This window comes from Kryptolebias marmoratus, linkage group LG3 (assembly GCF_001649575.2).
Source record: "Kryptolebias marmoratus isolate JLee-2015 linkage group LG3, ASM164957v2, whole genome shotgun sequence".
Classification (NCBI taxonomy): Eukaryota; Metazoa; Chordata; class Actinopteri; order Cyprinodontiformes; family Rivulidae; genus Kryptolebias; species Kryptolebias marmoratus.
In genome coordinates, this window is record NC_051432.1 from 5,043,084 (window position 1) to 5,049,265 (window position 6,182).

Below are 6,182 nucleotides of genomic sequence, written 5' to 3' on the forward strand. Positions count from 1 at the left end.
GAACCTGGAGGTTCTTTTCAGTGCACAAGCTGCAACTCACGTGGTGATGTTACACCCTCGTGTGTTACAGACAATGCCAAATCAAAAGAAGAGCAAGATACAGGTGCAGAATTACCTTCACCTGAATCAGCTGTGGGTGGTGGTGAAGGTAATAATAAAGGTACAGATGTAGCTGCAGAGAAAAGCTCTGAAAGTATCAATGAAGGCACTAAAGAAAATGGTACTTTAGAAGACCAAAGAAATCCAAAAAGTCAGCAAACAGGAGGTAAAGGTAGAAGAGCTGACAGAATGAGGAAAGAATGCAGACGAGTAAGAGCTAAAAAGATAAGAAATGGAGGTAGACAAGGAAGAGGTAGCAGAATGAGTAAAGGATGTGGACAAAGAGGAGTTGGAAAGACGAGAAAAAGAGATAGACATGGAAAATGTTGCAGTATGAGGAAAGGACACAGTCAAGGAGGTAGCAGGAATAGGAAAGGACGCAGACAAGAAGGAGGTAGCAGGAATAGGAAAGGACGCAGACAAGAAGGAGGTAGCAGGATGAGGAAAGGACGCAGACAAAGATGGGGTAAAAACTTTGTATTGTCTTTAATAACTCAGATAAAGCAGCTTAGAAAAAAAAATGAAAGCCTGGGCGAAACAATGCACCCTGAAAGAAAATATTGCTTGCATTTAAAAATGTTCATTTTATTTTATTATTATATTTTTTATTATATTATTTCATTATATAATTTATATATTTTTTATATGTTTTAAATATATATATATATTTTTATAACATCCACCACTAAAATGTGAAAATGTCTCCTTTATGCCATAAAATCATAAGATCAACAACAATTATATGCATTTCACTGGTGCTCTTTGATGATCTCCATTTTGAAAATTAATGGTTGCATTTTCATTTATTATTGTTTGTTTATCTACATTGTGTTCACAGTAAATGTCAAAGTGTTATTTTTCCAGAATTTAAGGAAGCAGAGCAGTGATGTGGTTATCTGTAAGCATTGGGGTTCTAACCCAGCCCAGAAATATTTAAATTTTCATATCACATTTTATTTTTAATTATCATATTCATGTAATTTGAGAGGAACATTAATATAACATGCTGTACCAGGTATTTTCTATTTTTGTCCAATACAAAATAAAGTAAATGTATAATCAGAGTTTTCATTCTTTTTTTTTTTCATTTTTAACACCTTGGTCAAACCATTATTAAGTATAACCTTAAAATTGACCTTAAAGTATTTTTGTAAACTCAATTCTACAAACATTTTGTAATTTTCTTTTTATGTTTTGGTAGCAATACACAGTACATACCTGGCACTTTGGGGTATGTACCTGGTACCTACCAGGTACATATCTGGTACCTAAGTAGTATGTACCTGGCACTTATAGGGTATGTACCACAGTCCTTCTAAACTAATAGACCAAGTGCCCCTGCTTTCTCTTATTGTTGGGAACTGAAGCCAGCTAGAACCGTTTGAAGGAAGCTGTCATGTTGCATTTTTGCAAACAGTCTGCTCACTCGCGGTTAGTGACTTTAAGTCCTGCCTACTTCCCTGCTCATAAACATGGTGTCACATGACCTTTCTTTTAAACATGAAATAACTAGTTGCAGCTAAATGTATTAGAAAAATCAATATTTGAACAGTTAGCAACAGGCAAGAACCACGTGAATCAACAAGAGTGAACACCTGAAACAAATGTGTGTGTTTTTATTTTTTAACAAATGCATACAGTGAAAGGGGCGGGACTTAAAATTGAAAGAAGCTGGTTCTGACTTCAACCTCCATGTTCTGGTCCAAGATCTATGTATTTTGTACAGTCGTTGGTATGTACCGGGTACTTACCTGGTACTCACAGGGTATGAACTGTTGAAGTGGCTGATATGAAATCATCCCTTATCTACACAAACTCAACACCAAAACTGTAGTCAATACCAGTGTAACATTTACAATTATTATAATGCTTATAATGCTATTATAATATCACATTCTAAATTTTACCTTCACCTTTATATAACTACTCAGTGTTTCTCAATCAGTAAAAATTAAAAAATCTGAAGGACAGTTTTCTTCTCTCATTACTTTACTCACTCCATATTTGGCATTTTTTAAAATACACAAAAAGCTCTGTTCAATTATGCACATAGTGCAACCATGAGGTGTTGCATTATTTATAAAAAATATAAATTAGAAAAACAAAACCCCATCTTGTGAGAGTGTCACTGCAGCAATGTTAAAAACAAGCATTGTCAGAATCATTGTCATTTTATTGCTTGTATACAATGAGATTGGGTTACTGCTGCTGTAACTAAATATTTCAATGTTCTTTGTTCATCGTTTTGATCATAGATTGCTAAGTTAGAGAAAATACTTGATTAAGGGTTGTTAAAAAAAACTTTTTTCAAATGAGTTGTAAATTTAGAAAAATTGTGTCAGAGAAACTGTGAAATTCATTACTTTTTTAATTTTTTGCCTGAAATATCCAAATTTTAAAAATCAGTTTGTCCACCAATCAACGAAGGTCTTTAATGCAATCCAGATCATTCTTTTAGCTATTTTATAAAACAGCATATAATTTTCAAACACTTACACAAAGAAAACATCCTAAAACATTAGGGTCAGGTCCAGCAGGTCCAGTTGGTGACAGACAGAAAGGTAAATATATTTATTCACAATCTGACTGTACTCATTGTATGTTTGATATAAACTTTGTTAGATGTGTTTTAATCGTTGTAGTGTTAATGTGACTTTCTGGCATTAATCCACTGTTATATCTGATCTGTAGGGATGTCAGGCCTGGACTGGATGGCTGTGGTCTTGGTCTGTTTCCTGTCTCCTGAAATCATTTTGTCGGCTGTGAACCAGAACTGACTTGCAACTATTGTACAATGCATCAAAAAAAGAGTATGTTAATCCTGTTGTATCTTCTTATCACACCACCTGCTGAATGAAGGACTAGTGCTCCTTCCTGTGGATATTGAACCTTTTTTGTACATACCCTCTAGTCTGTATGTAAACCACATCCTAATCAGACCATTCCTTCTGAGTTTAACCTTTTTATGCTGTGGTTATATTTTTGACCTTTACATTTGTAGAAATGTTCCACCTTCAACAGAGTCCAATTATTCATAGGTTTGTAACTAAATGTAGCTTTTAATCCTTGCTGTTATTCTTGTCTTCTGACATGACTATCTCCCATACTGGTTTTCTAATGAGGCTTTAAAATAATAAAATAATAAATAAATAAGTAAATAAGTAAGTAAATAAATAAATAAATAAATAAATAAATAAATAAATAAATAAATAAAAAACACATGGGCTGTCCCAATCTGATCACAATTGGATTGAGTCCTTTTCAAAGAATTTTGGATTATGGTCATAGCCAATGAGTATACTTTAACATCTCTGCTGTTTTATGTCCCCACAGTGCGTTATACAATCAAAGACAATTTGCAAATTCTATAATTCTAGCATACATATAAAAATACCTACTGAAACATTTTTGTTGCTGATAATATTTAAAAAGTGGCATACTTTCTTCACAAAAATAAAAACAGCAACTCAGCACTAATACTGAATCAGTAGGAGACAGTGCCATGACAAAGACTGCAACAGCACCATGGTTTTTCTGAGGGCCCAGTGCAGTGTTCAGTGTTGTTATAAGACAAAATGCTGTGTTTGTTGTTATTAGGAATCAGCAATTACCTTTTCATATTGTAGAGTTAGGATTAGGTAGGTTAAACTTGATTTTATTAGCTTTTAAAATAAGTGAAATGTGTGCTACATTAGATAGAACTGGTAACAGTTTTTTGTAAATATATACTGTATTTGTTTTTATGGTGTGTGTGTGTGTGTGCATTTCTGTCTGTGAAAAAAATGACAACAGAAAATGTACATATACAATAAAATTATTGTCTGAACACTATAATAATAAAAAGAAGGCCAAGATATACAGTAGTCCCATTTTTTGACCAAAATGTAACTGCACCTTCAGCACGACCCTCTTCCTCATCACTGATTTCTTTGCAGTGGTTTTCTCTCGGTCTGATTCATATTCTGTGTTGTCTTTAACTTCTGACTTTTTCTCCTACATAGCATCTTTCATGTCGGGTCCCTGGCCTCTCTCCTCGTCACCAGTGTCATGATCTAAGATATGACAGAGGGTCGCAGTATATTGTTTAGTCATTGTGCTGCAGAATGAATTGTGAGCAAGGCCTCATAAAGCCTTTTTACACCAAAGCTGCAAGGAAAGATTTAGATTAGTATGAATTGTGAGTAATAAGTATGACTGGGAACTATCATTTTTGACTGGGAAAACCAAGGGTATAACAAAGTTGAATAAAGCACACAGAACTTAATACCATTGATCAAAATTGATTTTGTCTGTTCAGATGACTTGTGTGTGTGTGTGTGTGTGGGGGGGGGGGGTCTCATCTCAGTCCAATCAAAGCAACTAGATTTTTCTGAGCAAAAACATCCAAAAAGGATCACATTTGACAGGAACACAATAAGAGGGTTAGAGTTAAAATGTAGAGAGAGATTGAAGGCAAAATACTATTTCGAGAATAACATCAAAATATGAGGCAAGGTCAAAACTGTTTCAGGACTAAGTAAATAATCCTTTCATCCTTCTCAACCCCACTGTATGTTCCATCTTTAATCATTGTTATAGCTGATGGCTGTAGGTCAACTTTTACTGGGTAAATTGGAGATTAACAACAGAAAGATTTTTTTCTTGAACTAGTCCAATGTTCAGCCTCTGCTGGGGGTTTCTTACTGTTGAAAGGGAGTTTTTCCCTTTCCCCTGTCACCAATGTGATGCTCAGGATGGGAGACTGACAGGAAGTGACCTGAGACGACTGCTGTTGTGACTAGATAAATAAACTCTGTCGTGGCCTTCTAGTTTCCAAACAAAACTTTCCAAGTAAGGCTGTGGGTGGCAACAGGTGGTTTGATTTTTGCAAGCACGTCTGACTTGATTGTTTTAAAAATGTTTGTTTCCAGCAAAAAAAAAAAAAAAAAATGGATAAAACAATAACTAAAATTCTCTTATAATTTAGATGAAAACAAAAGATAACTTAGACCGATTCTATCAGCTCAAAAAGTGGTCAAAAAATCATTTTACAAAACCTCCCGTCTTCACACCGGACAGTTGTCAAACAAAAAGCCTCCCCCACCACGCCCACCAGTGTGTTCTTAATCACCCAATAATGGGAGGGTCCAAAATTTACTAAAATAATCTAAACAATTCCAAATCTAAAAATTAATTACAGATTGTGATTCCAAAACTAACTAAAGTATATTCTAACTGCTCAAATTAAGACTAAATTGATAGAACTTGTGGTTTACAAATGATTAAAAATAAATGGCCACAACAAACTCAATTGTAAGAAAATGGAAAAGTGAAATGCTTTGACATTGTCATTGGTGAATCAAGAAAGATTACAGATTACACATGCTAACCTTTTTTTTTAGCAATTTTACATTTGGTTTTGGTTAATAACAAGATGTGTTAACCAAAAGCAGCTGAAATCAATCAAGAATGTGTTCTTTTACGCAGCATGAGTCTCTCTGCTACAGGACCATGGCAGATTTTGTATATGATTTTTGAGCAGTAGCCTCTTTGACACCCTTCAGAATTTGTTCAGAAACGTTTTTTAGTTTGCCTCCAGTCACTTTGCAGTTTTGAGTTCGGCCTTTATGCTCCAGATAGTTTTGAATAATATTTAGAAGTAACCTAGTAAATCATTTAAACCTTATGTAGAAAAACAAAAACAATACTGTTCAAACTGAATCTAAATATTCACACAGGTAACATCATTGTGATCATAGTGTAATGATCCATGCTCATGCCTTTTCTGGTCCTGCCCACATTTGTCAATCTCTCATTAACAGTCATTTCTTCCACCTGCTCCGGCTCCTATTTATGCCTTGGCGTCACTCCTGCGCAGTGCGAGATTGTCTGCCGCTCCTGCTACAGCTTTCAAGCCCGTTACCAAGTTCCACGAGTTTTTCCTGTTGCCAAACCTTGCCTGTGTTTTTGACCTTGTCTCTTGTCCTCTGCCTTGGATCTAGTTTTACAACCTGCCGTTGCCGAACCTAGCCTGACCCGGACCACCGCCCCTCACCTGTCGATTTGGACCAAGACGCCAGAGCCAGCCCGTTGCCGAACCAAGC